We start from the raw sequence: 15,964 nt of genomic DNA, 5'->3' as shown, positions 1-15,964 counted from the left end.
CCCGAGAAAAAGTGGAATGCCAAATAGTGGTCTTCCTAGAATGTATCTTCTGTCTTCCTTTTAATAGGGGATAGCAGCTCTCCGGGAAAAGGTGACATGAAAGGGATTTCTTGGGGGGTGGGACAGGAAAGTAGATGAAAGGAGCATTCAGGTTCTACAAAATTTTGGTTTTCCAAATGTTCAGAGCCATTTACTTGGGTTACTTTTATGTTGTTGTAAACCTTTTTATTTTTCCTGAAGTTACTATTGGCTGGGTTTTTTTTCTTTCTTTCTTCTTTTTTTCTTTTACTTGCTTAATTTTGCTTGCTACATGTACTTGCTTCCTACCGCAGGTTTTTGCCTGCGTCTGAAACTTCTCGATGCAAAGATTCACGGGTCGGGTAGTCGGACAAGTCCATTTCGGTCGGAACATTGTCCCGGAACCTCCTCCCGTTTCAGGTTTCCAGGGACATTCTAGGGACAGGTGTGTGCGAGACAAGTTCCTGAGCTCCCCGCTGGCTGCGCCTGTGGCTTCCGCCCGCACTGGAGCCAGTCACGCGGCTGTGTGTGCAGTTCTTGGTGTAAATAATCTCCTCTCAGGACACTGAAGGCATCACTCCACTGCTACCGCCTTCTGCTCTTGCTGTTAAGGACCCCGATTCGTGTGTGTGTGTGTGTGAGAGACCAATTTCCTCCTCACCCTTGCAGGAACATTTTAGAATCCTCCTTTTGTTCCTGATTCCTAAAATGCCAAAACACAGCCTAGTGTAGGATTATTTACAGCCACCAGACTGTGCGTTTGGTGCACTTGATTCTAGAGACCAGTGGCCTTCGGTTCCACAGACATTAAAAACGTAGTTCGTCTTAATAAGCCCTTCATCTGCTTTTTCTCTTTGTGGCTGCCACGATTTAAATACTAGCCCTCCCTGATTAGTCCTCCTAAACTTCTTATTTTTTCTCTCCTGTTCTCCATCTCTTTAACATTTTGTCCTACTTTCTTGGAGGTTTCCTTAATTTTACCTCCCAAGCCTCCTATTGCATGAAAAACACTTTCCCCGTATTTTTAGTTTCCAAGGACTTTCGTTTGTTTTCTGAATGCCCCTTTAAAAAAGTTAGCCTGACATTCTTGTCTCATGGATGCAAAAGGCCCCCACATCCCGGAGAGTGTTAGCCAGATATTCAGCCGACTTGTCAGTTTGCTCTTGTTCCATCGCGTTTCCCGTGCGCTGTGCCACCCGTTATTTCCTTTGACTCGATCTTTTAAATTAGTGTCTTCCCTCGGTATGCCGGGCCTCCGGCTGTGTGGGGTGAGGCCCCCCAGAGCTGACGGGGAGGCTCTCGGGGTGGGGTGGGGGGCTGCCCTGCCCTGGGGGTGCCAGCAGGCCAGCGTCACCAGGGGCCCTTTTCTGAGCGGGCTGGCATCCTCACGGAAACCTCCCTGGACTGCCATCGGGAGGCGGTCGCTCCGGGAGCTGAGAGGAGAGACAGACCGGGCATCCGAGGGTCAAGCCCCTGGCTCTCACTCCATTTTCTACTTTCAATCTGGTCTCCCCCCTTTACTATCCTGTGGCCTGGTGTCCCCAAGCCCGGAGAGCCTCAGGTTCAGTCTGTCCAGAAGGCATCCCTCTGCCTCTTCGGCCCCAGTGAGGAGGGGACTTGGGTGCTCTCTAGAGTCTTCCAATCACTTCTGTTTTTATTCAGTCATTACCTGTGCCGACGCCCTCAGAGGTACCCGGTGCCCCCAAACCGGAGCCTTCCCGGGGTCCGCGGCACAGACCATTGTGAGCGTCGCATCCGTCTGTCCGCTTCCCATCGCCTGAGCCCATGGGCTGTCGTCCCCGGTCCTGTTCCCTTCGCCCTTACGAGCTCAGGACTTGTCACAATCCCGTTGCCATCGTTTTAGCTGCGTTTCAGGGAGGGACAGAGATAAACAAGTGTGTCCGGTCCGGTGCAGTCAGCTGGAAGAGCATTTGACTCTTCGATTTATTGAGAAAGGATTATTTTTAGTGGTGAAAAATGATGATGGCAAACAAAGTCATTTTCAACATGACTTCATTATTTTTGTAAGACCGAGGCAGGGCTTTTGGAGGTTCGACTCCCATTTTGTGTTTTTTTTTTTTTTTTTTTTTAAATTTTTACGGTGGTGAACTCCACGAGGCCTGAGGGACCAGAGACAGTCCTATCCCAGGACAGCCGACCGCGTGTCTGCCGGGCTCTGCTTGGTGAGGCGGTGTTTCCACCTGTCCCGTGCTGGCTGCATTTTCGATTGCTGTGCCCGATGGCTCTCGGTTGTCAGGCCAGAGTCTCGCAAGGATGGGCTTATTTCCTCGAAGCTCTGACCTAAGCGGTTCGCTCTCACATGTCCTTTCCAGGACTGGTAGTGTGGTGTGGGCTGGATGCTTTCCTGGGTTGGGTAATTCTGCATCGTGGAGTCTTGGAGAACTTGCAGAATGTGTGACCACGTCCCTGCGGCATCCCAGGCTGTTCTGTGATCAGGCGTCCTCCGGCACCCAGCAGGGTGCTTGCTCACAGTTCTCTTGGGGGGTGTGGAAAGGCCATCAGGCAGTAGGACACTCTCCTCTGGGAGAGGGGGGCGACACTCCCAGCGATCCTTCTAACAACCCTGGAAACCTCACTCACACTAGAGCTGCGTCGGATTCCTCGGGCAACTCCGCTCTTTCAGACGCACCTTCTCAGGTTCACTTTGTCCCAACGTCGTCTTTATGCTGGGAAGCCCCCCAGCCCAAGGCTGCTGTGCAGAGCCAGCTCTACTGAGGATCTGGAGGAAGCGGAGGGAGGTGGCCGTCCCCACAGCACAAAGCGCAATTCAACACGGGCCGTGGCCGTCACTGCCCTGAAGTCCATCTGCGCCCTCCCACAGGGACCGTCGGGCCGCCCTCATGCCCCAAGAGCCGCCCGACGTCGGCCTCCCCTGCTGTAACGCAGCCCCTCGGGCGAGCCCCCTTCCGTGGGTCACATGCTTCCCAGGGCCTGGGGTGCCATCCGCTCCCCATCGCTGGGGAGCAGACAACATCTTTCTGTTTTACTTGCTTCCCCGACCTCCCCTTTCTCCACCAACACGCCCAAAGAGGTCTCTTTCTTACCAGCAAGACTGTCTACCCCCAGAATGACTTTGGCCACCCCCCCGGCCACCAGGAGCTAGACAGGCAGTGTCCGCTTCGGGCAGAAATTGTCGTGCCTTTCACCTCTTTCATTTCATACAGAGGGAAACCGTTCCACACACATGGGTGACAGTGTCTGCAGGCGCACGCGGGACCTTCAGGGATGGCTCGTCCTTCTGCAGAGCACATCGCAGCCCCGCTCTGCACCTGCGGTAGTGGGCGGGCGCCCGGGCCTGTTTGCCACCCTCCTCGGCCACGCCTGACCGCTCGTTCGTCTGAAGTGGAGTGGGCACTCGGAGAAGCAACACAGAGAAGAGGCTTCAGCTAAGGCAGCTTTGCTCCCCCTTTTCAGGAGCACAGTGGGGCGCCATGTCTACTGGTCCGGCGCCTGCGGCTGGCATCAGGAGACGGCCTTGAAAAGGCGCTAAGCAGACAGGGAGGCGGGGTGTGCATCTCTCCACCAGCTCTTTGGGGAGACCGGGCTGCCACAGGCCTGGGGCAGGCCCTCGAGAGTCTTTTTTCTTTTTAAATTGATTTTGGAGAGAGGGCAAGGGGAGAGATTCTTGTATGCGCCCTGACTGGGGATTGAACCCGCAGCCTTGGTGTATCAGGACAAACGCTAACCTACTGAGCTCCCCGTCTGGGGCCAGGCTCAACCTTCGTGTCTGTGCAAACACCCTTCCTTAGCAGACGGCTCCCCAGCCTGCCTGGCCCTGTCTCTGGCCAGGTCAGGACACCCCCCCGCCGACGCTCACACAGGTGGGGCCAGCCCAGCGCCAGGCTGTGCTCGCAGGCACCCCATTTAATCCTCCGGCAGCCGGTCAGACGTGTGCCGATGAGAACGCAGGCAGGAGGGCTCGCCCGTGGAAGGCCAGACACACAGTCACTGACGATCCCGGGATTCGGGTGCAGGGTACACGCTGTGGGGGTCTCTGAGCCCCCTGCACCCGGAAAACGCCTTGTTCCCAGCCCCCAATAACACATTCAGGATGCACCGGGAGGGCTCGTAACGGCCCATCGCGAGTCTATTTGTATTCGCGCCTGGCTACGTTTGTAGTGTGGCTTTATACACGCTCACCACGGAAGGACAGGTATGAACACAGGGAAGGTGGCCCCTGGGAAAGCGGAAACAGGACGGGAAACCCAAACCCACCCAATGGGAAGGAGTGTGCTCATTACTCCCTCACCACAGTCAGGCTTCTCCCCCTCCTGGCACACATCTCGATTCACAAAGAGCATCTATTTGTTTGTTTACGTCCCTCTGTTCTCCGCCACCTGACTGCAGGTTCCCGGATACGACCAACACACTGTCTCGGTGGCGGAGGGAAGAAGTAAATTCATTCAAAGCACACAAATTGTAATTCGTGTACTTCTCTTCATCTTTTAATGAGTTGGCTGGAAAACATGCGGCTTTGTCCTTCTGACAGCTTGCTGTGTGTAAGGAGGCTGCGGCCCCGGATGGGGCTTTGCATCTGCAGAAGCTGATCCGCGCTTTCAAGGTTTTCCGGTCCAAGATGCTTCTGGTCTTGTTGCTTAAAATTATTTGAAGCAAGAAGTACCTGCGATTACTGAATTTGAGCATCTTCCTTTTTAAAAAATTTTTTCATTTGTGCCCGGTTCTCTAGATTAATACTAAAGAGCCTTTACGAAGCTTTAGTTTTTATTGATGAGGCTTCCCGTAGAGTTAGTTGCAGGATGTACTTTTTATTTCAACGGACTTTGAAATGAAAACAAATCTATACTCACTATCAATTAAACGCTAAATCCTTCTCTCCGCCAGGGGTTCCTAAGGAGGATGGAGTCGTATGAAAGCTGAAGCAGAAGAAAGGTGCTCTTTGATGAGACAGAAGAAGAAAGTAAAAATAAAAAAAATTCTAGCGTCGGGAGACTTTGAAGAGCTGGTGTGTTTACAACATCAATCATGAGGTCGGACCCCATATTCTAGCAGCTGTGGACAGCCCATTTTCCCCAGAAGCAAGCGGGATTTGGACGCATTCATGGGAAGTGGCAGAAACTCACCTGAAGTCCCAGGTAATTCGCGGTTCCCACAGTTGAGAATCCGGGTCTGTCAGAGCTGCGTCCAGAGGCCAAACGAGTCGGATACGAATCCGTTCTGTTTTCTCAGCGGAACTGTGCAAAGTCCCTCGGCGACTTAATTTCTCACGTGTTCCAGATCATATTCAGTAAATGCAGTAATAACGTTCAATTTATAGTCCTGTTTCAGTAACGGAAGAGTTTCTACCATCCATATTAGTGTATTCATTCCTGGGCTAATGACTCTAGTCTTTTCTTTGACCCTTAATTTTGTTTTCCAGGCCTTTCATTCACTGATCCAAGACGATCAAGAAAGGAACAGGACACCAGGGTGCCGAGCGGCCTTGGCAGGGCCGGGGAGCCACAGAGGCGCGTTTTTTTCCGTGAAAAGCATGGGTTACAGTTGGGGAACAGAGGGGAAGACATGTCTCCAGCAGCTTGTCCTCCTCAGGTGGAGCCCGGCTGTGTCTGTGTGATCGCCCTCGAGTTCCTCCCGGGCAGCCTGCGGAGGCAGAGGGGCTCAGGGACCGGCGGTGGTGGCGTGGGCGCACCGGGAGGAGGCGGGGCTGAGAGCCGGGCCCAGGTGCGCAGAGAGGGGGCTCAGGCGCACTGGCGGAGCGCAGCGCCACGGCCCCCGGCAGAAGCACAAACGGTCGCCAGGCCCCGGGCTGGCTGGTGGCCTTGCTTCCACACCAGGCAGCCTCTCTCTGCTGACAAGAAAATAAATGGCCATAAAATCAAGGCTCTGCCAGCCCGAAGGCCGCCCATGCCAGCAGACCTCGGAATGATGATTAATTCGTCCCGCCTACAGTCTCTGGCGTGATACGCGCACACAGGAAGGAGCGCGCTAAGTACAAACACTAGATACTGAGCACTCGGCAGACATTTCACCAGAGCCGGGGACCCGAGTCCTCAGACGCAGACCGAAACCAGGGGAGCCTGGGACCTGTAGGTGGGGCTGCGGTCGGGGGTGGGGGGCCCTGCGCGGCCTTCGCAAGGATGGGGTGCGCGGAACAACCAAAACAAGCGCCGCGGTGGCGCTGGACTCCAGCGCCTGCCCTCGGGGGCTGGAGCGACTCTGGTCGGCAAAGTGCCGGAGGCCAGAGAGACCTCCTGCAGACTGGGCCTCCGGGCGCAGACCAGCCGCACTCGCTGAGGACACAGAATCGAACAGGCTCCAGAAAACTCCGCAATCAAGAGTCGTCGCCCTTTCCTGCCATCCTTAAAGTCCAAACAGATGCAGAGAATCCACAATGAATCAAATACTAAGTGTCTCCTGGAGACAGGGCCAGCATTCCCAGTGTCCCCTCTGGCCTCAGGGTGCAGCATTTTTGTTAATTTTTAATTCTTGATTAATTTTGTTAATGTTTGGTTAACTTGCATTCACTTTGATTTTGAAGCTACATAAAAATATTATGTATTGATTATTGAGCTTTTGGGCACGCCCCTCACATTTCGTGCCCAAGGTGAGTGCCTCGCTCTCCCCAGCCTAGTCTGCGCCGGGCTGGGAATATCACCAGGAATGTTCTAGACCAGTCATGGATACGCTGCCAGCAGGGCCCCCACAACCGGGTCGCCTCCGGGTAGTGCTGAGTGCTCGTGTTTTTGTTGTCAGTCATTTCCAGCAGGTGCTGCCTAGGGACGGGCAATCTGGTTTTCCAAAGTGTGGGTCTCATTTTAGCCCCTCGACTAGTAAAGCTTGTGGGGTTCTACCTCTGAGGTAAGCAACAGGGGGAGGTCCTGACCACACAGCTGACCTGGGGCCAGCAAGCCAGCTCTCTGTCCACCCACCCACCTGCTGGCCGCAGACCCTCCACCAGGAGAGGGGATGCCAGGTGGTCCAGGACCTTAAGTGGGCACTTGGGCGTCCCTGCAAAGAAGACAGCGTCCTCTGCCTTCTTGGCCCCAGCGCAGGACGGAGGCCCACAGGTAGGGCGGCCAGTGGCTGAACTGTCTCCCCCGTGGGGAGAAGTGATGCTGCAGAGAAGCCACGCGAAGCCCCCGTGGGCTTGATTGAAAAACGAGGAATCCCCACATGAGAAATGGGCGCTTAGCAAAGGGCAGCCTGGCTCTGGCCCGCGTGTCTCCCTGCAAGGGACGGTCCCTCTTTCACCTTCCTGCCTCAGAGGACACGGCGGTCACTGGGGCCAGGCTCTCTGGCTCGCCAGGCAGTGAAGTTGCTGCTTCTTAACGTAAAATCTGCCTTTTCTGGTCCTTGTGTCATTTTATGTATGGCCTGTCTTTGGGGGGCTCTTGATCAATAGGTGTAGTCCCCCCATATAGTTCTTCCTTTCGCTTATTCTTAGTCATATTTCTAAATTGCACGGGGACGCTAACGACGGCAGCTCACCCTCCAGTCGATGGGGCCTGGGCCGCCATGAGGCCAGCTTTTCGAGGCCTTGGGGCTGCAGGCTGGTGCCAGCCTCTGCTCTGGGGACAGGGAGCTTCCCCTTCTGGAAGGGGGTGGGCAGCCTGCAGGTGGGCAAGGACACCGGCAGTCTGTCCTCACTCTCAGTCCTTCCAATTACTGAGTCCGAGATGCTGAGGCCCTCTGTCTGTCTGTCCACTTGCAACTGCAGCCGCGGGTCCCTTCCAACACTAAGGACGGGATGCTACGTGTCTCCAGCAAGGCATTTCTGGGGCGGCCCAGAGGCCTTCCCGAAAGGCCCCAGGCAGGAGCCCAGTGCAGGGGCAGCCACAGTGAGAACTGCCCCAGGGTCCCCACGGGGCCCCTGCCCAGGGTCCCCACGGGGCCCCTGCCCAGGGTCAGGATTCCTGCCTGATTTGAGCGCAGACAACCAGGCTCAGCCACAGTTCGAGATCAGATTTGTGTGGTTCGATTAAATTATTGTTTGCATTTTCATGCAAATGAAGGTAAGTTCTCTTGGCACGTGAATTGTGCGGTTAATAGACGCTGCGGCTTTTGGGCGAGAGCGGTGTGTGTTAACTTGGGTTGCTGGGGTTGGCTTCCAAGCCGCTCTGCCGGTTGGAGCTTGTAATTCCCACCGATTCGGTAATTCATGGGCAAGGCATTCTCACGCCTCCCCTTCTTTCTCCTCCCAGTATTGCGCAGAGCGGCCCCATCTCCACCTATCAATTACGCGGTATTAATTTATTTCCCTGTGTCTGTCTCCCCGTGCTTGGTGGGGGCATGCTCACTTAAAATATATATGTTTTTCCCCTTGCTGGAGGCTTTCGTGAAACAAGGCTAGTATTCGGCACTTGGGATTTAAGCTGCCGCACCTCGCAAACTTTGAATGTGTTAATGCACAAAAATAGGATGGCAGAGAAAGGGGACAATTAGCAGCTGGCAGAGAGCATGCAAACAGGAAACCTCCTGATTCTGTGTGCGGGTGCAAAATTAGTCAAAGAATTTGAAATTGTCTTGTGCCCAGAGATTCCATTGTTTTCAAAGAATAATTCCGTCTATTTTAACATTTTGAAGTGCAGCCCCATCGGCAAGAGCTCTTCCTCCGATTGTGAGCGCTGTTAATTGAAGGTGTGGCTCTGGGGCTGTTTTGGGGGGGAGACTTGCGTCTTTTGTCTAGCGGCCCCAAGCGCGGGCGTTCCCGCCCGGCCTCCCTCCTCGGTCCTGCCTCGGCGTCTGATGACAGACTTACGGCGCTTCCTTGTGTGGGTGGTAACAGATGTTTATGTGAATAACAGACTTTTTTATGAAGGCATACACTTTATAGCCAAATACTAATTAAAAATAATTGCATGTAAGCATTTTTGTTTATTCCCTGTTGTGCGTCTTTAATCATTTGAAATCACCTGCAGTTGAAAATTGAGACAAAGATTTGATGCCGCAATTATAAGAGGCCATCTGACGATAGAGGAGGTAGAAATAGCAACATATTTGAGGAGGAAAAAAATACTAGAGCAGAATGCCAGGTCATCCTGAAGTCTCTTGAACGCTGGGTCAAAATACTAATACGTTACTTTGTTAAACTAATAGGATTTTAAAGCATCATTCAGCCACCAAAACAACTTTCTCCTGAATAATATCCTCTACCTGACACATTTCCTGCACTAACAAGCTCATTACAAGTGGGTTTTAATTAGAGGCGTAACAGATGGCTCCCAGTCAATATGGACGGGGGTGACTCCCTGGCCCTTTTAAATTTCTTCCTTTTAAATACAAAAATTGCAGGTGATGGCAGGACTTGGCGTCTGAGTTTGGGTTTGCTACTATGTGTTCAATTAAAACAAAGGGTGAAGTGCCAGGAATGTGACTCAGATCGCTGAACGCCGCCGAAAGAAAACAGGGTTAAAAATGACTTTCCTGTTTGGAAGCCGGCGTGCCCAGGCCGGGATGGGGGTGGCCACGTGCAGCCCCCTGGTGACTCACGGCAGCCCCCCGTCCGGGCTTTGTGTTTCAAGCGCTGCCTGTCACCGCGTTATGAAGAATTAACAGGACGTGTCTGAATGTTCTTGAACTCCAGCCCCCGCCCTCCCCCCACTGTGACATTTAACAACAGTGTTTCGGCGGAAAATAAAAGGGATGGCTCTAAAAGCCACTCGTGCCTCGCTGCACGAGCATTTTAATACTTTGGGGACACACAAAGAAAGAGGGAACTGAGAAACGGGGTGGTAAGTTCCACTCTAAGACTTTTCATTTGAAATGAACCAGACTTGACATTTGAGGGACAGGTGGGTTGAGGAATTTGCTGCATCTTGCATATAAAAAGGCTTATGTTTTTAGGTGGATTGACTCATTAAAAAAAACATTGTTTTCCTTTGGCGTAGAGAAAAGTCTTATTTAAAATGACAAACTCCAACACATAGAAGTAAGAGACATTTAGAAATAAATGAATTAGAAGTCATCCTTTCATCAACTTTTCTTTTAGATATGATTTTTGTGTGTGTGTCGGGGGGCGGGCAGGAGCTGAGAGCCCCCCTAAGCCCTGATGTGTGCTGCTGGCTTTGAGTTAGGCTTTTCGGAATGAGGCGCCGCCCTGAGAACGGGCTTCGCATCCGACCTGCACAGGGCTGCTTAAGGAAGAGAAAGAGATTGCAGGCTGCGGGAGGCACCTCCAAAGTTCCAGTATGGGAGTGGTGGAGGACCGGCCACAGCGTCCCTTCCCAGGCCGTGTCCCGCCGGCTCCGCCCACGTTGCTCTGCCCGGTTTTTCAAGCAGCGTCTCTCCCTCACACGCTGCTGCGGAGCTGCGTTGCGGGGGTGCGCCACTGCCTGGAAATAAGGCCACTTCAGGTGTAAAATATTCCGCCCGTATCCCCTGGGGCGAACCGCTGACACGCGGCAGCTCTCTGCCGCAGAGCCACCGGGCCGACAGCCGCGTGGAGAGTCACACAGCGGCAGCACCGAGCTCCGCAGCCAGAAATAGCAGGAGTTCCAGTGGTTTTAATTTCATTAAGAATTTTCGTGACAGCCTGACACCCCAGAGTCGTGTTCCAGTTGTTGCCTATCACTTACGTCGGGGAGGGAACCAGGAGGCGGGGAGGGATCTCTCGGCTGGACTGGGAGGGAAATTTCACTTTCAAAGGCGAGAAGCCCCCAGCGGCACTCATCAACTCGTCCCCCGTGGAGGCGGACCCACGGGCGTCCACGGGAACGTCTTGCCGGCTGTGTGCCAGGGCCGGGAGCGCCCCACGGGGCAGGTGGGCACGGCGGGGCGGGCGGCGCGGAGCCCGACTGCGTATGTCACCCGAGTGGCATGTTGACTAAGATTTATAGGAAGACAGGGAAGTGTCACTCTGTGTGACTTCAGAATGGAAATAACTGAGGCTTCCGTTCACCAGAGGCAACGGAGGGGAGCCCGTCAAGAAGCCGGGTGAGCGACATCCGAGCTGGCGGCGCCAGCCCACCGCTGGTCAGGGTGCTACGTTGTCTTGGCAAAGAGGCTTGGTTTCAGCTGCCAACGTCCCCTCACTTCCAGATGGCCCCCACCCCCTCTGTTGACAAAGGCCGTAGCACCAGCGCTTGACAGTTAACGACCAGTCCTTACCACCGAGACAGGCGGCCCTGCCCCAGTGACCGGGGGCCAGCCCAGGAGCGCAAGCTGCTCCTTGCTCTGGAGACCCCGGGGCAACAGTGCCCCCAGGACCTCCGCTTGTCAAGGCCCTTCGGGCGGGGGGCTGTCACCCTGCGTGAGCAAGTGGCTCACAGGGCTGTGCTGATGGTTAATAGATGCCATGGCCTTCATTGTCATCGCTGCAGAGATGACAGCCAGCCTCACGCTCGACAAGGCGAGTGGCCTGGTGACCAAAGAGCGTTGCAGTGGAATTTGGGGGCCCCCGGTGGTCCCAGTGTCACAATCACACCTGGTTCACCTGGGGACGCCGTTCGTGGCTGCCCAGCGCAACTCTGTCTCCGCCCCTCGCCTGCGGCCTAAAGCGAGACACGTCATCCTGGGCTTTCCAGGTGCTTCCAGGAGGCACGGTGTTGAGGGCACATGAGCTGGAGAAAGAAAGGCCTGTCTCTTCTTTGTCTGAGAGGAGGTCCAGGGTCCCGTGGCACCGGGGATGGGCTCTGTCTCAGTCTGTTCGGGCTGTTGCAACAAGTTACCACAGACCAGGGGGCTTAAACAGGAGGTCTTGCTCCTCCCAGTTCCGGAGGCCAGAGTCCAAGATCAAGGTGCTGGCAGACGGAGCATCGGGTGGGGCCCTCCTCTGGCTTGCAGGTGGCCCTCGTCTCATGGCATCTCCTCGTGGTGGACACTCACACACACAGAGGACAGAGTGCTTGCACATCCCCTCTTACAAGGACACTAGTCCCACTCCCGAGGGCCCTGCCCCAGGGCCTCCTCACCTCCAAGGGGTGTCCCTTCCCAACGGTGTCACGCCTTCGAGGGCTTCGGACCACGTTGACATTACACACGCTTGTGTCGGGGGCACTAAAGTGTGCTTTGGTCCACAGCTCTGCGCCTGTGTGGACCAGACCCAGGAACAAACAGGGAGTCAGCCTGGTTGAGGGTTCCCATACGTTCATTCATTCACTCATTCACGCCAGAGAGGGCCGCCTCCCCACGAAGCCTGGGGCGGGGGCGGGTGTCGCTGGGAGCTGCCTGAGCCCCTGCCCATTCCTCCAGCACAGCAAAGCCCCCCATTTGTCTCCAGTCAAGCCATCTAAGAGAGAGGCTGCCTCACTTCAATTAACTTTGAATTAATTCTTGCTGGTTTCCTTTCCAAAAACATCCAGGTTTTAATTGTCTCACCTAATTACTGGACTGCGACCCAGATTTAAGACCCGACACAGGTTCTAGGCAACTGTGGGCTTCCTTGGGTCACATTCACGGGTTGTCTCAAGACCTGTTCAGAGCCCAGTGGCCCTCCTTTCTCTTCCTCCTTATTTCCATGCCTGACCGTCCAGCCTCCTGGGCCAAGTACAATTTCCCTGAGTAAACATGCGTTCTGTAAATGCCTACGCCTTCACATTGGAAGTCGAGTTGGCCGTCATTCTCTTCAAAGCAGACGACGGTGGTGTCTGATCAGTGAGAAAAACCTGCACTTCGATCCGCAGCCTGCGTATCTGCCCGGATAGTGCAGGGGGCTTGAGGAACCGACCCGCCAGCTTTGTGGATGCTCATCATAGTATTCATTTTCTAGCTACATATTTGCATACAAATATGAGCCTGTACCAATTTGGCATGGAGAACACCCCAAGGCTCCAGTCTGGCAGATGGGTACTGGATCACAATGCAGCCTCACAGTGCCGGGGGCTCTGGGGCCAGGCGGGGGCTCCGAGCCACAGGCAGACACCCGTCTTCCGGGCTCCGAGACCACAGGGTGGGCTTTGTGCAGTGCCCTGGCCAGAGAATATTTAAGAGGTGGCTTGGAAGAACACTTCAGGCTGATGGCCAGTTTCCCTTAATGTTCTGCAGACAGTCTGTAGATCTTGGAAGGCAGGCCATCTTTAAATCACTTTATTTTGTTTTTCTTTAAGTCGAGGAGATCTGGCATGAGCTGGGAGGAGAGCAGCCCACTCCAGGCGGGCGGGGCCCCTGGCAGGAGGCGGGAGGCAGGTGCTCCAGGCGGGTTGCCTAAACCCAGGGATCAATTTCCCATCTTTTTTTTTTTTCTTCATGAGGAGATTGCAAAGCTTTCTCGGCCTTAGCCTTTTCTACTTTGCAAGAGAAAAACACTCATCCAGGGGGAGAAAAGGTGAAATTAGTGCTTTTCAAAGCTTGAGAGGTTTCTGAGGGGCCACGGAGGTGGGGCTGCCCATGCAAGCCGTGCCCGCAGACCCGGCAGCACTGACACCCTGAGAATGCGGCTTTGGGGATGTGGCCGGGGCCATTCTTTCTTTATCCAACTGCTTTGAGTAAGTGGGCGGAGGCATGCATGTGATTAAAATCAGAATATCTGAAAGAAAAAAAAAAACCGGGGCAAAGGAAGAAGGTGTTCGGAAAAGGACAGCGCTCCTCCCAGCCCCCCGCAGCGGCAAGTTGGGGGCGCACACGGGGGTCTTGGGGGAGCATTCAGTACTCGGAGGGCACGGTTTCTGCAGCTGTAACCCATCCACGCACGTTTTGGAAAGATTTCAACACCCCCCCCCCCCCGAAATGGGTTTACAGAGTGCTCTGGACCATGAACACAGTCTGGCTGGGCTTCCGAACTGTGATCCCTCACGGTAGAAAAATGAACTTAGGAAAATGATACCCGTCAGGCAGGCTCACAGATGTCCAAGGAAACATATCACTCAGCGGCTTTCGATTCTGTATCGCTTCCTTGAAAACATCCTTGCCTTGAACTTGGTAAAGCAAACATTTCTGATTTTCCCAAAGTCTTAGGTAAATGAATAAAAGTGGGCAAAATATCAAGCATGTGCATTGTAGTTTTTCAAGTTCCCAGACACATTTAGAACAAGGGGCAGTACCCCACCTGGCCCCTGGAGTCCCACGCGACCCTAGCTCTGTCCGCCTCTGCCTCGTGGACTTCCTCTGGGGTGGGGTGGGGGGCCCCCTGCCCTTCCCAGCGCCCTCCCCTCCCTGTGCTCTGCTGTCAGCCTCCTGCCAGCTCAGCCTAACCCGCGCCGAGCCACTTTTCAGGTTTCAGGAAAGCGAGTGGACCAGGTGAGGTCGCAGCCCCTGGGCACCTCCTTCTGCCCTGCTGGCAGCCCTCCTAACTGCTTGGGCCCCTCTGGCTGCCCTCCATGGACCCTACGCTCTGTGGGGAGGGGGCTGGCTCTGACTGTGGGCCTGGTTCAGAGCCCTGCCTGGGCAGAAAGTCAGGGAGTGGTTGTTGAAGGGAGGGAGGAGCCACCGTGCACAGCCCGGCCAGTGCACGCTCCACCGTTGTGTCTGCAGCATGCTTGAAAGTGGTTTAAAGAGTTCCATTGAATCAAACATAAAAAAAACAAAACAAAAACAAAAAAACCACAACCTTTTCCTGAGAAGTTCTGTTCATCAAGAGAACAATTTTTAAGTGGCTTAAACTTGCGCCTTACCTCTCCCTCCACTCACTCCCAGCCCCAGCCCTGCCCGGCACGCCACCTCCCACGGTGTGAACTTAACTATGGGGAAGGCACTACGCTCTTCCTCATTTTGCAGATGGGGAACCCGGGGCCCCCAGAGATGGCACAAGCCGCGTGGAAGGCCGCCCAGCCGGGACGGGCGAGGGCGGGGTGCGAGGCTGGTGGCGTGCCCTGCCTCTTCCAGGGAAGGAGAGCGACTTCGGGAGCCTTGTAAGACAGTGCCAGAAGCCCGCAGGGGGGCAAGCGCGCTGTCCTTGACCCGGCTTTCACGAGCAGCCCGTAATGATCCCGGTTTCCAGGCTCCCAGTCCCGGGAAGCAGCCAGCTGGGAGGCGAGCTTGCGGACTTGGAGGAGACGGCACCATGACAACGGAAGTGACGGCTGACAGCCTGACACGGGATGGAGACGGCACTCAAAGGCAGTCTCGGGACTGTGTACCAGGTAGTCCCAGAATAGACAAGTCCTGCATCATTAGGGAACACTCCGGCTTCTCTAGAGCCTCTCCTACAGAGGCTAAAAAAGAAGAAGAGCTGGTTTAAAACCACGATTTCTCTTTAAAGGCACCAGCACCAGTCGTGTGGCAAATTAACTTCTCCGGGGCCGGCAGCGAGATGGCTCAGTGGGCACCTGCCGAGCGTGCCAGGAGGAACTGTCCACCTCGGCACTTTATCCAAGGCACGCCACCGGGCCCCGCGTCACCTGCCTGTTCTCGTGCTTGGGACCGATAGATAGCATTTCATACTTGCCCTTCGCCCAAGTGTCACTGTTTCATTTTCTGTGCCTTTCCTTGCTTAGCCGTCCTGTCTCTCAGCTCTGTGTGCCACCTTTACCTTCGTCCTGCTCACGAATTTATTCTCAGCCTTTTTAACTAAAAAATAAATAAGTGCTGTCGTCCTCCCGCGCAGGTCATCAAGAGGCTCGCAGAATTCAGAGTCTGATCCAGCCGTGCCCGGGGAGCGAACCTTTGAGAGGGTTTTTCAAGCTGCGACTGTTCGTTTAAAGACTGGGAGAAGGTTTACTTATTATTCTTTTTAAAGATGGGCTATAGTTAAACTGTGTTTCAGCTACTAATACAATTGTCTTCAGTTTTCACTCACTGCACTCGTTTTCCACACCGGGAAGCTTCCACTCATTACAGTGTATTTAAAGGAGGAGGCACATTGTTGCAGCTTTTCGGGCTTGACGGGCTGGCGCTGGGAGCTAGGCAAGCCCCCTCGGCTACAGGTATTGTGTGTGAGAGACAGTGGGGTCATGTCAGTTTCACACCTGTGTTTAAAAGGTCCAACAATACTTTGAAAGACTCCAAGTGGCCCTTATGTTCTTGAGGTGTGGAAGGAAGCCCGGAGAGTGACCGTGGACATGACCCTTACTGGGGTCCCCATCCCGACCCCTGC

Source organism: Desmodus rotundus, chromosome 4 (assembly GCF_022682495.2).
Source record: "Desmodus rotundus isolate HL8 chromosome 4, HLdesRot8A.1, whole genome shotgun sequence".
NCBI lineage: Eukaryota > Metazoa > Chordata > Mammalia > Chiroptera > Phyllostomidae > Desmodus > Desmodus rotundus.
This window is presented reverse-complemented; position numbering follows the sequence as displayed.